At 42.1% G+C, this 16,941-nt stretch overlaps 1 long non-coding RNA gene across 1 annotated transcript in view; it reads right to left on the minus strand.

The window, feature by feature from the left end:
- Positions 1–9,902, minus strand: part of LOC144586606 (uncharacterized) — a 50,567-nt gene extending 40,665 nt beyond the window's left edge. The window contains exon 1 of the long non-coding RNA XR_013541526.1: positions 9,837–9,902. This is a non-coding gene — a long non-coding RNA (uncharacterized LOC144586606). The remainder of the gene's footprint in view (positions 1–9,836) is intronic.
- Positions 9,903–16,941: the final 7,039 nt, after the last annotated feature.

The following is a 16,941-nucleotide window of genomic DNA, read 5'->3' on the forward strand; positions in this document are numbered from 1 at the left end:
ATGTTCTCACCACATTGAGGTGTGCATCCAAGAGAGAGATCTGTTTCATAGCATGCACAACAACCTTTTACCATTCCTCAGCTTCCGGTGAGTTATAAAGCCAAGGATACTTCCAGTTTGGAATGAATGATGGGAAACTGATTTTCTGAAGGATGTTACCGCACTCCTCATAAAAAAAAAAGAACCAGCAACTATGTCAGCAAAGTGATAAATAATGCCTACAACCCACTGACAGTTACAGAAAGCAAAGAGCCAGAAACTGACAATACTTTAGTAGCACGCTCAGAGCTTGGAAAACTTACTTTTTGGTTTACAACTCTCGTATCACCCCTACTAGCATACTGTGTGCCATGCCAGGTAAGGAAGTCTGGGAGTTATGGTCCAAAAGTAGCTTTTCCAAAGTCTGAGCAGAACAGGAATCAACATTAAGGTAATATGCAACTCTAACTTATGGCTATCATTTTCAGAGTTTTCCAGGTAGAGAATGCTCAGAAGTGGTTTACCATTCCCTCCTTGTGGGGGCATCCTGGGCCTTGCCCAAGGCCACACGGGCTGGCTCAACACACAAGAGGCACAGTGAGGAAATCAAACTCCCTACCTCAGGCTCTGCTGCCAGATAGCTAAACCACTGAGGAACTATCAAATTAGGATCCTAAAAAGCTCAAAAGTGTGAGATATTTTGTCTGTTCCACAACTGTACCAGTGATTCATTATTTTATAATCAATTTCTATGTAGTGTAAAAGAGTGTAGTATCCCAAGATAATAGCTACACTGTTTCTGCCATGCCTTGTTATTTATTTCTTTATGTATTTATTATACTGCCCTTCAGTCACAATCCCGGAGCAGTTTACAAAAAGAAAGTGATGAAATTCTAAATGCTTTGTTTCCTTTGCACACAAAGCCCTTCTCACAAATGCAAATTAAGCACATCAGTTACTGAATTCCTTCTGCACAAAAGAGGAGCTGAGACAATAATTCACAAAACATGCATCCTTGGGAAGAGAGAAACTGAGAAGCTTGGTTTAAGGAATGGTTTACAAATGTATGGTCAGTCTTATTAATATTGGTTTAGTTTCCTATGCTGGTTTAGCGGAGGAGAATAACATCAGAAGCCATTTTAGCAAGAAAAACTTTATACCAAAAAGAGCCATGTTGGACCAGACTGAAGCCCTCTCTAGTCCAGCATTTGGCTCACACAGTGGCCAATGTGTTGCTTGTGGGAAGCACACAAGCCAAGCTTGGGTACAACAGCACCATTCCACTTATGCTCCTAGGCTACTGACATGCAGAGGCATATTGTTTCTGGAGGAACATCTCCATTATGATGAATAGCTACTGATGGCTCTATCCTCTATGAATGTGCACAATCCTTTTTCAAAATCATCCAAGCTAGCATCCATCATAATTTCTTTGGGTGGTGCACTATCAGAATCTTGTACAAATAAAGCAGTAAGCAAGCTGGCATTCCTGCCAACATAAGCAGAAATACATGTTTTTTTTTCCTTATTCTGGTATAAATCACATAATTTGAAAACTTAAGAGTCCATAATTCCAAGATGAAACATTGGTATTCAATGTCTGAATGGTTATATCAAGTTCATTATAACAAAGCATTAGAACATTGCTACACATTGCTTGTTAACATTCTACTATAATAAACTGATCCAGTATAAATGAAGCCATTATGAAAACATGGACAAAAGTAGCATCTCAGATTCATCTAACTCTAATGGGCTCTGCAGCAGTGCCCATAGAGGCATAGATAAGTGTAGATAAAATTTAATAGCAATCTATTTGATTTGTACACAAATGCTAAGTCAGGGGATGCCTGATCAAGCCATGAAAGATACCAAGAAGATACTTATCAATGATTTCAAAAACAGGTGTACATAGGTGTGCATAGCTCAATAGTTTCACACCAAAGAAAGAAGGGAGAGTTAGAGATACCAAATTTAATATCAACAAAACTAAAATAAAAGTTCTGTGGCACCTTGAAGACATATTTATTTCAGTGTGAGCATTATCCAAAAGAAGTGGCTTGTAATCTGTTGCAATTTTCATTCCAAATGAAAAAAATATTAATTCTATTTCCATTCTCTCTCCCTCTACTCTTTGAAACATTGGCACACATATTTTGATCCATTGGTTACATCTGAAGAGGACATAGAAGCTGGCAATTTATGAATTATTTCAATTATGTTTGAGGCAATCACATCTTGATGTCTAACAAAGTTTAATGTCACAGTGAGGATATAGGAGTTAGACCTAAGAAAGATATAAGACTTCCAGAGTCACTTTTGTAGGATTGTTTTATTTAATTATTTATTTATTGAATTTGTACCCCACCCATTTAGTCAACTGACTACTCTGGGCGGCTAACAACATATAAAATAAACCATTTAAAACATAAAACAAATAATACACCAATAGACAAGGACTCGAGATGAAAGAAAAATAAATAAATCAAGAGATGGCAGGAGTGAAGGCTTGCCGAAATAGCCAGGTTTTCAGTTGGCCTTTGAAAATGCCCAGCGAAGGGGCCATACGAATCTCAGAAGGGAGGCTATTCCAAAGGCGAAGAGCCACTGCAGAGAAGGCCCGGTTTCTTGTTTTTTCCTTCCGGGCCTCCCTTGGCGCTAGGCTCCTCAGCCTCGCCTCCTGGCTAGATCAAGTGATACGAGTAGATTTGGGTGGGAGGAGGCGTTCCGTCAGATATCGAGGCCCTAAACCATTTAGGGCTTTATACATAAGCATTAGAACTTTGAAATCAACACGGAACCAAACGGGCAGCCAATGTAAGGCGGCCAGGGTGGGGGAGATATGATGATGTTTTCTCACCCCACTAAGAAGTCTGGCCGCCGCATTCTGCACCATTTGGAGTTTCCGCATTAATCTCAAAGGTGGCCCCACATAGAGAGCATTGCAGTGATCTAACCCCGAGATTACAAGTGCATGGACCAAAGTGGTGAGCAGCCCCCATCTAGATAGGGACACAGTTGGGCAATCCTCCACAGATGGAAATAGGTGAATCGGACCACGGATGCCACCTGGGATTCCATGATAAGTGCCTGGTCCAGATGAATCCCCAAGCTGCGAACCTCACTCTTCACGGTGAGAGTCACCCCCCCAAAAGAGAGGGAGTTTCCCAAACCGCTGATGGTGGGTCCACCCACCCTCAGGACCTCCATCTTGTCCGGGTTCAGCCTCAGCCCATTCTCCTGCATCCATCGCATTACAGACCCCAGACAGTGCTGCAGGGACAGTACAGCATCCACTGTAGTTGGAAAAAAGGACATGTAGAGCTGTGTGTCATCAGCATATTGATGGCACGCCACTCCACACCCCCTGATGACCTCGCCCAGCGGCCTCATATAGATGTTAAAGAGCATTGGGGAGGTAGCCGAGCCCTGCGGAATCCCATTGTTGAGGCTCCACGGGGCCAACTCACTCTCCCCAAGCTGAACTCTCTGAGGACGATCTCCCAGGAAGGATCCGAGCCAGGCCAATGCAGAGCCACCAATTCCCAACTCGGAGATCCTCCTTAGGAGGATACCGTGGTCGACGGTATCGAAGGCAGCTGAGATATCGAGGAGGACCAACAGAGAAGTTTTTCCCCTGTCAGGCTCCCTCAATAGGTCATCATACAGGGCGACCAATGCCATTTCTGTGCCATGGCACGGCCTGAAGCCTGACTGGAACGGGTCCAAGGCATTTGTTTCATCCAAATGTGCCTGAAACTGATTGGCCACCACCCTCTCTACCACTTTGCTAATGAAAGAAACGTTGGCGACGGGCCTGTAATTGCCAATATCGTCTGCCGCCAGATTGAGTTTCTTTCTAATGGGCCGAATGAGCATCTCCTTGAGGGCAGGAAGAACCCTGCCCTCCTGGAAAGACCCATTAATTATTGCTGTGGCCCATTCAGTTGTTATAGGCCTGGCTGCTTTGATTAGCCAGGCTGGGCAAGGGTCAAGAGAGGAAGTGGTGGCCCGACAGCGAACTAGCACCTTTCCCACAATGTCTGGCATCACAGGCTGAAAATGGTCAAAGCTCACCGGGCAAGGCGGAGTGCTGGACATCTCTGCTCAATCCGCTGTCACCAAAAATGGAGAAAACTCCCGGCAGATGGCCTCCACTTTAGATTTTAAAAATGCTGCAAATTGGTCAGGTGAGATACTAGAAGGAGGCCCTTCACCCTGACCAATTCTGGATAGGTTGCGGACTATATGGAAAATTTCCGCCTGCTGATTTGAAGCCTCGCTTATCCGGTCAGGCGAGGTGAGCTCGACTAGCAGCCCTTATCTTGGCCAGATAATGGTTAGTCGCGGCCCTGACAGCTTCTCTGTTATAATTCATTGGTTTCTTTCTCCACTTGCTCTCTAGACTTCTCCTGGTTTGCTTCATCACTCGTAGTTCCTGGTTAAACCAGGACGCTGTCCGAGCTCTGCATTAGATAGGGCGTTTAGGAGCGATCGTGTCAACAGCCCTAGTGGCAGCCGTAACCCAATCATCCACCAGAGCCTCAGCAGGAGCACCAGCCAGATCAGCTGTATGCAGTCTGTATGCAATCTGTTATTCTCAAATTTTCAGAGTTCTAACACTGTATTTTCGTAGAATATTAAGAGAGGCATAGAAACTTTCAAGCCTGCTCCAGAAGTTAGAAGGAGGACTTATAACATGATCACTTATAAAATTGTACAGACAAATGCAACTGGACAGATAGCTTAGTGGTTTAGGTATCTGGTTCTGGAACCAGAAGTCGGGAATTTTGATTCCCCACTATGTCTCCTGGGGCTAGAGCCATTGCCGTTCCAACCCCAGAATGAAGACACGAGACAGTAATGAGTCAAATATGGGCCACACTTTACTGATAACATCCAAATACAAAATTTGCCATCCTTTGGCAAAAGAGGGGGCCTGCTGTAGTGTGGAAACAGGTGAAAGGCAGGGGTGTGCCGATACCCCTTGATCAATAAATGGGAGAGTCCCCAGCTCCAAGTTCCAGCAGTCACCAGAAAGCAGGAACCGGCCAGCTGCGAATAAACACCCCAAACCTCAAGCCATCTTTAGCTGATGACTGTTTGTCCAGAAGTGGCCCAGCGCATCCTCCCCCCACAGGCACTGTAATCACACAATCTGAAGTGCCAGGAGGTCAGGTACACTGTTGATTTACCTGAGATTACAATTGGGACACACCAAAAATGCCTGTTATTTCCGCACTACCTGCCACAGCATAGGGACTAGCCATATTATGTTCCATGCCCACCACAGAGCCACACAAGCTCGACAAGCAAGCCACCTTAGATGTCTTCAAAAAACTGTCCAAACCTGTGACTGACAGGTGGATTCTATCACTCCTGAATAATTCAGGCTTCTCCACTTGGACCCAATGGTGACTAATCACTGATTCAAGGCCGCTGCAGATGCCTCTGCATGTTTCTCTGGTCACGCTCTGCCAGGCCTTATTAACATTACAGTTCCTCCTAGAGCCTTGCCAGGCTAACCGAGGAATAATTGTGGACCACATGGATCCGAGGCCTCCACTGCAGATGCCTTTACTTACTTACCGTTAGCACCTGGCCGGGCCTAGCTAACTACAGCAATGCTCCCAGAGCCTCGCCAGGCTAACTGTTTTATTGAGTGTGATGCCAGATAACGTAGATGGGATAAAGAGTTACCCAGCCTGCATGAATCAGAAAACCTGGAAGCCAATTGGCCCAGTTGGTCCTGTCTGGCTTTTTCCTTCTATGCTTTTCCTTCTCTTTCTCATCCTCGTCAATGTCTTTTTTGTCAATTTTTCTATTGAGAAGATCGAAAATATCAACGTATTTTGGCCGGGATTAAATGGTCTTCCAGAGGCATGGAATAGTCTCCGTACAGCAAAGCCCTGAGGGGTACCATATTGTACCCTGTATTAAGAACTGATGGGTAAGGCTAAGCCCCCAGATTTGTTGTATTCTCTGCCTGCACCGGCGTGGAAGGTGGAACATATGGCATGATAAAATTAGACCAGACTTAGTGATAAAATTAGACCAGGCAACCAACCTCTTCTCTGGTCGGGACCTACCCAAACCCCAATTAATAAATAAACAAGAGGTCCAAGGCAATATCTAAAACCCAAAGGTAAGGAACAAAAAGGTAACCTTTTTTTCCAATATTTTATTTTTAAACTACTAGGAATAGAGTAGGAAATACAAAAGGTAAAAGGAAGTGGAAGGGATGGGGAAAAGGCTTTAAGGATAGGAGAACACAGAATATACAATCATCTAATCTATTCATATTAAGTATACGAGCATCCAAACTATTCATTTTTCCAATAAAAAAATCAACTTTCTACTTTTTTAAAAAGTGTTTGATTACCCTCTAGCTATCAACTTACATTTATGTTTTAGTTTAAATCTAAGTTACTCCAACACTATCAGGAAACTGAGACCAATTGTAAAATACATCCCCTCTTTCATTTCCTTCTGTTCAGCATGCCTGAAAAAGTATCAATTTCCGTCACTTCCCATCTTTTCTCAGTACGCTTCTCCTGTTTCCGTGGCTGTTTTCTTCCAGTTTTTGGAAGAGAAGGATGAATCCAGGACAGTAATCCTATTTTTAACATCACAATTTCTGACTGTTGTAGCTAAATAACTCACTGGGTAACTCTTTATCCCATCTATGTTACCTGGCATCACACTCAATAAAAACAGTTCTGGAGTTATTACAGTTTCATTTAACTGTTGTTTAACATCTGATGACTTCTCTTTCATCAAATCTTCCATCTGGCTGAGATGCTCATTTACCTGCTGAAATCCTGTTATTATTATTATTTGCATGGTAACCTGCCATTCTTTATCTGACAAAGTCCCCAACAATTGATATTTTAATTTTTCAGAAGCCGTTTCCATCTTTCCAGTGAGTATGGTCTGTATAAATAATACTCTTTAGTTTCCACTATTTTATCAACAAACCAAACCCATCATCATAAACCTCCCCTTGGTACTTCCTCCCCTCCTTACCCAGATATTATAGTATATACATCAACTTTTAGCCCAACAATTTAAATTACAACCGTGGCAGTATTATCAGTGTCCCACACAACCCAGCCAAGAAAAAATCCAGACTAAACAGCAGACACAGGAAGTCAGTCTCTCCAATAGATACCCTTATAATCTGTTAAACTCCAGTCCTGGTTTTCCTAGCTCCTCAGTCTATTCAGTTGCGTTCATCTTGCTGATGATTCACAGTCCGTTTTCTTGCTTCCAAAAGTTTATTCCTCCTTCTAAAACCCAGAAAGGTTCTGTTATCAAAGTCCCATTCATCAAACTCCAGTCCTGGTTTTCCTAGCTCCTCAGTCTAGCTGATTGTGTCATCTCACTGGTGATTTACAGTCCATTTTCTTACTTCCAAAAACTTATTCCTCCTTCTCCGAAAACCCAGCAAAATTCTGTTATCAGAGTCCCATACTATCTAGGGAGAAAGATCCAGACTAAACAGCTTTCACAAAATTTCAGTCTCTTAAAGCCTGTCCAGTGGTATTTTCTCTGGGATTTTTTTCCAGAAACACAAGATTTTTCCATCCCACTGTCTCTCGCTTCAACCTTGAGCCAGCCTGCTGTTTAAGAATCAGTTTTGTTTTGAAGAAGCGGGCTGGCAAGCAAGACTCGCCACTCCTTATCTTCTTTCAGCCAAGTATTTTCAGTCTAATTTCTTTTTCATCTTAATGGGGTTATTCATAAATTAAAGGCTTCAAGTTACTTTGTTATTGTATATTTTCAGACATATTTCTTGTTCTCCTCTCCTCGAGGTGGGTGGGAGTGGACTTGCTCACAGCTATTCTGCCAAGATGGCTCCCATCTGTGCTCGGGTGAATTTTCAGAAGGAAGAAGTATCAGGTTGCTGCCCAATGATCTTCCTTCTGGGGCTCACCAACTGCTTCAGAGAGAACTCCCCTGGTCTCCCCTTCAATCCCCCCATTTCTAGAGGGACCCCAGACCAGGCGGTTCCAGCTTTTCCCGGGAGCTATTCCCAGAGGCTGCTGGCAGCACTGCGACGAAGCTCCGCCTCCGAAAAAAGGTAACCCTTGAGAGTGAGTTGAAACTATCCTCCCATCCAGAGAAAAGGCTCATGGAGTGAAGTGTCACCGCTGCAAACAGAGTTGAACCACAATAAGACTCTGTCTTTTCCTGATGCCCAGAAAAGGACAGTGTGGGGGTGGACAGCCCCTTAAGTAACCTGGGCTCTCCACCCCCACCATGTGAGTCTCGTGAGACTACAGAAGTCTCGGTCTCACCAGGCTGGCCGGCAAAGCACACTCATGCTGCTCAAAGTCCCAGGAGACTTATCAGCGAGCTCAACAGCCTGTGTGGCCTTGGGCAAGCTGCACAGTCCCAGGATGCCCCCAGAAGAAGGGAATGGTAAGCACTACCTCTATATTTTCTACCCAGAAAACCCTAAAAAGGGTTGCCATAAGTCAGAATTGACTTTATGGCACATGATGATGATGGGGAAGATTACAAACAAATGCACACATGCATGTAAAATAACCAGAAATTATGATGTTAACTACACTACAGTGGTGCCTCGCATAGCGAGGTTAATCCATTCTGGATTAACCTTCGCTATGGCGAAACATCGCTGAACGGGACAGAAAAACCCATAGTTCCAAATGGGCTGAAAACTCACCATTCAGCGATGCTTCCCGGGTCCGGCAGCCATTTTCGCGCCCTCGTTAAGCAAAGGCAGGGTGCAAAAACGCTGCGCGCGGCCATTTCGGGGCTTCCGGCGGCCATTTTGGAGCTGCCGAACAGCTGATTGTCGGGCTTCGTTTTGCCCATAGGGGCCATTGGTATGCGATCACATTTGCAATCTCTGAGACCCCATCGCTATGCGATTTTGTCGTTATACGGTGCGCTCGTTAAGCGAGGCACCACTGTATAGATAGAAAGAATATGCAGGCATCAGGTTTCAGTTGCTGATCAGTGCAAGATCCTGCCTCTGTCAATATAAAGACCCAGGCCTCCTATTAAAAAGTGATCTGTACACAGACAAGCAGTTGAGTTTCCCTTCACTCTTGGAGGCAGCAGCCCTTTCGACCTCCTTAAGTTCAATGTGACTATGCAGTGAGGTGCTGAATTATTTTGTCTTCAGCCATGTACTTTCATGACAGAAAAGACACTGTGTAGTGTGTGTGGTTCATAGCCCAAATCATAGGTGTTAGCTCCTATATACATATCACAGAAGGAAAGCAAAGTATTGTCCATTGCAAGAAATATCAGTTATAGGCTGCGGTCACACAGACTACCCCATTCGTACAGGAAATACCTGAAATGGTATTTCTTCTGAATGACTTTTACTTGCCACTTATACACACCATACAACTGTATTTTGGTCACAGAGAACACATTAACTCCCTCAGACTATATAAATTGGGGATCTGTTTTAAAATACATTTATTCTGCAGAACAAGAAGGCTGAAGAAAAGAAGATAGAAATCCTCTCAGCAGAAATGCAATAGTGTCTTAAATCCATTCTAAGACAAAACAAAAATGAAGATTTTGGGAGGGAATATTACTGTAACAACCATCTGGATCTCGAAATGATGCTTTTGCTCTGAATTTTTTTAAAAAAACATATTTTTGGTCAATTGTATTTTCTTCTACCAAAGTTTCTTTCAGAAGATCTCCAGACTGATAATTCCTATGCCATCCAGTTAAATCCCATTTTGGATTACCCACTGGCTGAAATGTCTCTTTGTTTGAGCCCTGCTTACTTTTCTCTCTGATTTTTCAGAAACTCATTTAAATGTAAATCAAAATCAAAACACTTCCTCTGAATTCAAAATACTCACCATTCCTTTATACTTCATGCTATTTCAAGGCATTCTTTTCATCTCAGTGAGTTCAGACTCTGTTATAAACAGAAAATATGATAGCATCATTAACATTTTAATACCATTTTATTATATATATATTTTTACTAGCTTACATACGGCTTCAGACTTGGCTTTATGGGTTGTGAAAGTTGGGCACAGACCTCTCCACACAACATTCTCAAAATACCTGCCCAGCAATGCGCCGCTGGACTCCTAATCATTTTGAGGGGGACATAATTTACAGAGAATTATGTCTCAGCCCCACCCTGTTAACTGGGAAATTGTTCCTTATTTCTTGGCTCAATGGGGTGAAAAATACTAAATGTTTCACATAGTTCAAAACCTCTAATTTTAATAAGCTGTTTACGAGTTATTCTACATTCAGATTACCAAACCACTGAACAGGTTTGGGTGGGGGGAATGCACATTGAATACAATTCTCTATGTCTGGACATACATTTTTTAGCTTTTTCAGAGAAAGGCAGAGTAGACTGCACATAAAAAAACCTGAATGGACTGCAGGCACATAAACTACCCTATTGTTACAGGAGATTCTTGGGATGGTATCTTTAAAAGCTAAACAGGGCCTCACGTGCTCATGACCCAGCGCTATCATGAACACCTAGGTTTTGGACTCACCACTAACTAATCTTCAAGCTACCACATTCATGATGTTCTGTTCCTGTAGAGTGATTATATGGAAATGAATTGCAGCAGTAGATCCTGTCCATAACCTTCAGATTCTAAATTAGAAGTTGCAAACAGTCTTCTGGCATCTTAAAGACTAATATGCCTTATTTGGCACTAGCAAACATACCTGTCTTTGCCCAGATTAGAAACCCATTGGTTCTGACACACACTCCATGATCTCTTTTCTTCACAAAAATAAAACAAACTTTCTTCTCCTTAAAGAATACTTGCATTACAGCAGCTTGAAGTAACCTGTCCTAGCTTTCCATAGAGAAGCAAGAGCCATTTAAGTTCTGTGCAAACATGATGGGCTTCTTTTAACATTACCCTTTCTGGTGTAAGCACAGCAGTGCAAATCTAGAGAGACGTGTTGTCCATAATGCACTCCCAAGCCTCCCTCACATTTCCAGCTTATATTGCAAAACAATCACCTGCTGAATCACTCTTTTTCAACATCAGTCAAAGGCAAGATGGACCCAGTCTGGATTGGAGTCACAGCAATGGAGGCTTGGTGCCTCTAATGACAGTGGTACAGTGACTCTACTTGGGGTTTTTGCCCAGACTATCTATGATGCAGAATCTATTTGGGGCAAAGGGTTCAATGTCCTGGATTGCTCCTGTAATATTCAAACTAAAATTCAAAGCAGATTCCCTGCCACACTCATAGCTGCCATACTTTACTAGGTCACACCACAGAGGAAGCACAGCAGCATTTCCAGTGCTAGGGTTCAGATCTGAACCAGAAATGCTACAGTAATGTGCAATTCTTTAAAGACCTGAGCTACCTTTTAAAATTAGCAACTGCTTTGACATGAAGCAGCTTTCATTTCTATCATACCAACCAAGCATGGCAGAAGTCATGAGTATGCACTGTGTGTGTTTTCGACAGACTCTGTTTCCTTAAAACTCCCAGGAGTGTGGGCAAACATCAGCCATGCCACCCAAGACTTCTAATGTGCCATACTTATCCCATCTGTTGACAATTACACAGGCCAAACTGGCCAGTGTCTGTGCAGGAAGATAAATGGACCACAATTCAAACGTTTAAAATAGTAGCACTCAGAAATCAGCAGGGGACATTTCAGTCTACCCAGATGTTCTGCCACAGGCCTGTGCACTCCATTGAAAAGGCTTCAAAGGAAAACTCCAACATGAATGTGCTCAAGTGGAATTCGCAAGTAAACTGGACATGCTCCAGTTTCATTCATTATATTCCCATATGGTTGCAGGTCACAACAGAATAGACATGGCATTGTGGAATTTGGTCACGATAAGCACTAAAGTAGGTGTTCTTTTTATTATGTATTTGTTTATTATTTCTTAAAGAATTCTAACCCATCATATATTGGCAGCACATCAGCGCACTGATTAATAAACAACATCCCATTAAAATTATATAACACAATTCAACTTCTTAAAAACATAAGGGATGTATTGCTATCCTATTCTGCTTCATTAATGCCTTTGGGTTCCCTGTTCTGGGCCTGTGGGCAATACAGAAATGCATAGACACCCCAGATTTAACATTTTTTCTATAAAGCAAGTACCCATCCCTAAGCCAAGTGACACATTACAAGTAACCTCATACTTGCAATGCTTTTTAAAACATATGATTTAGCCAGGTTTTTTACCACCTGAGAAATTGGGCTTGCATACACAAAACAAGTTAGTATCTTGAAGACAGAAAACAAAGCAAGCTCATTTGCAAATTACAGATGATGGGAAAAAGCCCTCGTCTGATAAACACAATCACCACATACAGGGTGCCCTCTTCCCTGACAGGTTATATGTAAGGCACACCTGGGCAAAGTGCGGCTCGAGGGCTACATACGGCCCGTGAGCCGCTCCTGTCCAGCCCGCAGACAGTTTTGAACATCAAAACCATTTATAGCTTTATGTCTAAAGTTGATCAGTTGCTTATCTTTAACATACCGCAAAAACCTCTTTAGTATTTATGAAGATTAATAAGTTTAAACTAAAAACAATCATAACATCACTGTTTCATTTTATTTTTAAGTAAAGTTGGCCCCTGAACACAGTTCAGATTTTTCATGTGGCCCCCTTATAGAAATTAATTGCTCACCCCTGATGTAAGGTATAGTTCAACTCTTAAATCCTGCATTTGTTTGTCCAAATTTTATATTTATCTGTTCAGAATCTTGTATTTATGATTCACCAGCCAGCTATATTGTTTCTAATTTAAATGACAATAGCAACAGTTTGTCACATCTCTGGCCATATTTAAATACAGTGGTACCTCGACTTATGAACTTAATTGGTTCTGGAACTCCGGTCGTAACTCAAAATGGTCATAAGTCGAAGCACCATTTCCCATTGAAATGCATTGAAATGCAATGAATCCATTCTGACCGAAGGAAAAAATAACAACAAAAAAAGACCCATCGGAAATGTGATTAATCCCTTCCAGCCGAAGGGGGGGGGGAGAGAAAAGCAATCAAGCATGCAAGACCCATCAGAAATGCAAAGAAAGGAAAGCAAAACGCAAGCAGAGCACATCGGAAATGCAAAGAAAACAAAGCAAAAAGCAAGGGAAGTATGCAAGACCCATTGGAAATGGGGGAAAAAAACCAAAAGCAACCAACCCCCCAAGACCCATCGGAAATGCGGGTAAAAAGCCCAACCAATAAACAACACCCCCCCAAGACCCATCGGGAATGGGGGGAAAATTCCAAAAAGCAACCAAACCCCCCAAGACCAATTGAAAATGGGAAAAAACACCAAAAAGCAAACAACCCCCCAAGACCCATTGCAGCACAGAAACATAACCCCCCCAGCCCTATACCACACTGCAAAACCCACCCAGAACAATTTTTAAAAAGCAGAAAGCAACACCATACCTTACCAGGCAGTCTGAAGCCTCCTCCAATCACACACTCTCTATTTGCTGGGGCAAAAGAGCTACAAAGAAGCAGCCTCGTCACCTACCAACAATTACCAATTTGAATTTTACGCCTTTTTTCCCTGCCTTTTTGTGTTCGTAACTGGAAGCTCCAGCTGCAAGTTGAAGCAACATTTTGTGGCCGGAGCTGGTCATAACTCAAAATGGTCGTTTGTCGGGACATTCGTAAGTCGAGGCACCACTGTACTGACTAACTTGAATTACAGCTCCAGGCACCTGACAAGGGGAGTTCTGCTTTGGCCTGGAAACCTTATGGGCCAATATATTTATTACTAATTTTTTAGGTGCCACACAATTCATTGTTAATTTAAATGAGTTGATATTCTTTGGAAAGAGAACCACTCCAAATAAACCTTATTTCATATCCAAAAATAAATTTCATGAAAGAAAGAAATATTTGCTAAACTTTGACAGATCTCACATCATTATTAGGAAAATACTTTGAAAATACTTTATAGTTTTTTAATACCAGGAGTGTGGATCTGAGGCTACTATGTAGGAAGCCAGACACCTAACTAACTAACTAACTAACTAACTAACTAACTAACTAACTAACTAACTAACTAACTAACTAACTAACTAACTAACTAACTAACTAACTAACTAACTAACTAAAATAAGTAAAATAAGTAAAATAAATAAAATGAAATAAAGGTATTGTCATTGTAAGTATATACATAGTATACAATGAAATTCACACAGAAACCCAGAGACCAGACCCACATGCACACACATAAAAAATCCCCAAACACTCCCCATCCACTAAAAATCCCCCACTAAGAATACAAACATCTACACCGCAGGCTAAGTAACACTGTCCAACTATTCACTACTGGTGGTCTTTAAGCTCATTATTAAGTGCAATTATAGCTCTGGGATAAAAACTATTCAGAAAACATGTGGTCCGATTCTTAATTGTTCTATATCTTCTGCCAGCCGGCAACAGTTCAAAAAAGTTGTAAGTAGGATGGGAAGAGTCTCTCAGGATGTTGTGTGACTTCTTCAGACAGCGGGATGTGAAGATGTCATCCAGAGTTGATAGCTGGAGCCCGATGATATTCTGGGCAATTTTAATGGTTCTCTGTAGAGCTTTTTCATCCGCTACAGAGCTACTCCCAAACCATACCAGAATGCCATGAGTTAGGACACTCTCAATGGTGCTACGATAGTAGAACAGAAGTAAATGCTGAGATAAATTTAACTTCCCAAGCATTCTCAGGAAATACAGCCTCTTCTGTGCCTTCTTCACTAGCATGTTGGCATTTATAGTCCATGAGAGGTCCTCTGAGATGCAAGTACCCAGAAATTTAAAACTACCAACTCTCTCCACTTCTTTGCCATTTATGTACAGTGGTAAATGTACATTTCTCTTCCTCCTAAAATCAGTTATGAGTTCTTTAGGTTTTTTATGTTAAGTGTAAGATTATTTTATTTACACCAGAGTATTAACCCTCACACTTCCTTTCTATAAGCAGACTCATTGTTCTTATTTATGAGCTCCACCACTGTTGTACTGTCTGCAAATTTAATAATTGTGTCGGTGTTATACAGTGGGGTGCAATCATCCGTGTACAGGAGGGGACTTGGCACACAGCCCTGGGGAGCTCCTGTACTTAGTATCAGGGTAGAAGAATGATGAGATCCCATCCTTACTGACTGTGGCCTATCTGTCAGAAAGTCCTTTACCCACACACAAATCTTCTGAGGTAATCCCAGGTTGATAATTTAAAAAAAAAAAAACAACCTATTGGGTAGAATGGTATTAAAAGCAAAATAAAATAAATATCTGTGAGGATTCATTTGTGCTGGTAAAATCCCTGCCCAGCCTTTGAGAAATAGTACAGGGATAATGCCAATGATTATTCAAAATGCCTCTCAATGCATTCCCATAGCACAGGAAGATGAACAAATTCCCCTGTGACATGTTGAAGAAAGAAGACTTTATTAAGGCCGAAAACAAGGGGTGGGGGAATCATTAATCTGAATGAAGGTCACTAAAGTTGCAATATTATACACAGGTGGCTATGAGGAAGTCCCATTGAACTCAGTCAGACTGGGAGGTAAACTACATATCATATTAAACATATAGCACAGAGCTGAGCATTTCTTACTCCAGAGTGCAGTCACAGGACGAATCAGGATTGGGACCACCACAAATGGATATGTTTCAACATCCCCCTTGCACTGACCCCTCCCCATCAGTTCTTTAGCAGCTTTGAGAAAGTTGGAACCAGATCCACATCTGCATTCTCTTGACAGATTTTAAAACTGTGGATTACTCACTGCTAAATACAACATCAACCCTGAGTGCTCACTGGAAGGACAGATCCTGAAACTGAGGCTCCAAGACTTTGGCCATCTCATGAGAAGAAAAGACTCCCTGGAAAAGACCCTGATGTTAGGAAAGTGTGAAGGCAGGAGGAGAAGGGTAGGACAGAGAATGAAATGGTCGGACAGTGTCATCAAAGCTAACAACATGATTTTGACCCAGCTCCTGGAGGCAGTGGAAGAAGGAGGGCCTGGCGTGCTCTGGTCCATGGGGGTCACGAAGAGCTGGACATGACTAAACGGATAAACAACAAATACAACATGGCTCTGCCATGTTACTCCATCTACATAGTTATATTAGGCTTATGCAAGTATTCAGCTGTTCATGTGTAGGACCAAAACTGGAGATGGGAGCCCTGTCTGAAAAGTAAATGGCCCTCCACCAAGCCATACATACTCCTACATTAATTTAAATACTGGAAATGATGAATTTGTAATATCCCACTTTGGCGCAATCTTAAGTTAGAAAGCTTGTAATTTTAAAAATTGCCTACAGAGATATCAGCCAAGAATGTGAAACTTAACTGCTTGCTTCAATAACAAAACCTTTTGGTGCTATTTTGAGAATCTTCTCTTACTCAAGAATCTTCAGCAAACAATTTCTTGCTTGAGAAATAAACAACTTTAAGTCCTTTTTACTGAGCCAGGAAGTCTACAAGGCACGGGAATTACTCAGCACAGTAGACCCCTTCTCAGCGGGCACCTCCAATTAAATCTCACAGCTTTAGCCTGTAATTAAGTGCATTTGATTAATTGCATTAATTAATTGATTAGTGTTTCAGCTCTTCTCACTGTAGAATGAGCTAAGGAAAAAGAGCCTCATTTCCTTTCAGCAGAGGGTCACTCATCTGGGTTCTTAATCTAAACCATGGTGATTTGCAAATGAAATAGTCCTAGTACTATACTCTTTCTGAGATCCTGTGCCCAAGAACTAAAAGCCATTATGATAAATGGTGACTACATACCAAAGCTTATCCTGACAAAAATTTGTGTGGGATTCAAGTCTGCCTCCTGCACAAAACCTCTGCTATGACCCAGCAGTAATGGAACAGCAGGAAGCTCCTCCACTGTCAATCAGTGTGTTAAAGAGACCCACAATGGTTGAAAGATTTAGAGGTCACTATGGTTCAACAGCAGGGACAG

This window comes from Pogona vitticeps, chromosome 2, assembly GCF_051106095.1.
Source record: "Pogona vitticeps strain Pit_001003342236 chromosome 2, PviZW2.1, whole genome shotgun sequence".
NCBI classification, from domain to species: Eukaryota; Metazoa; Chordata; class Lepidosauria; order Squamata; family Agamidae; genus Pogona; species Pogona vitticeps.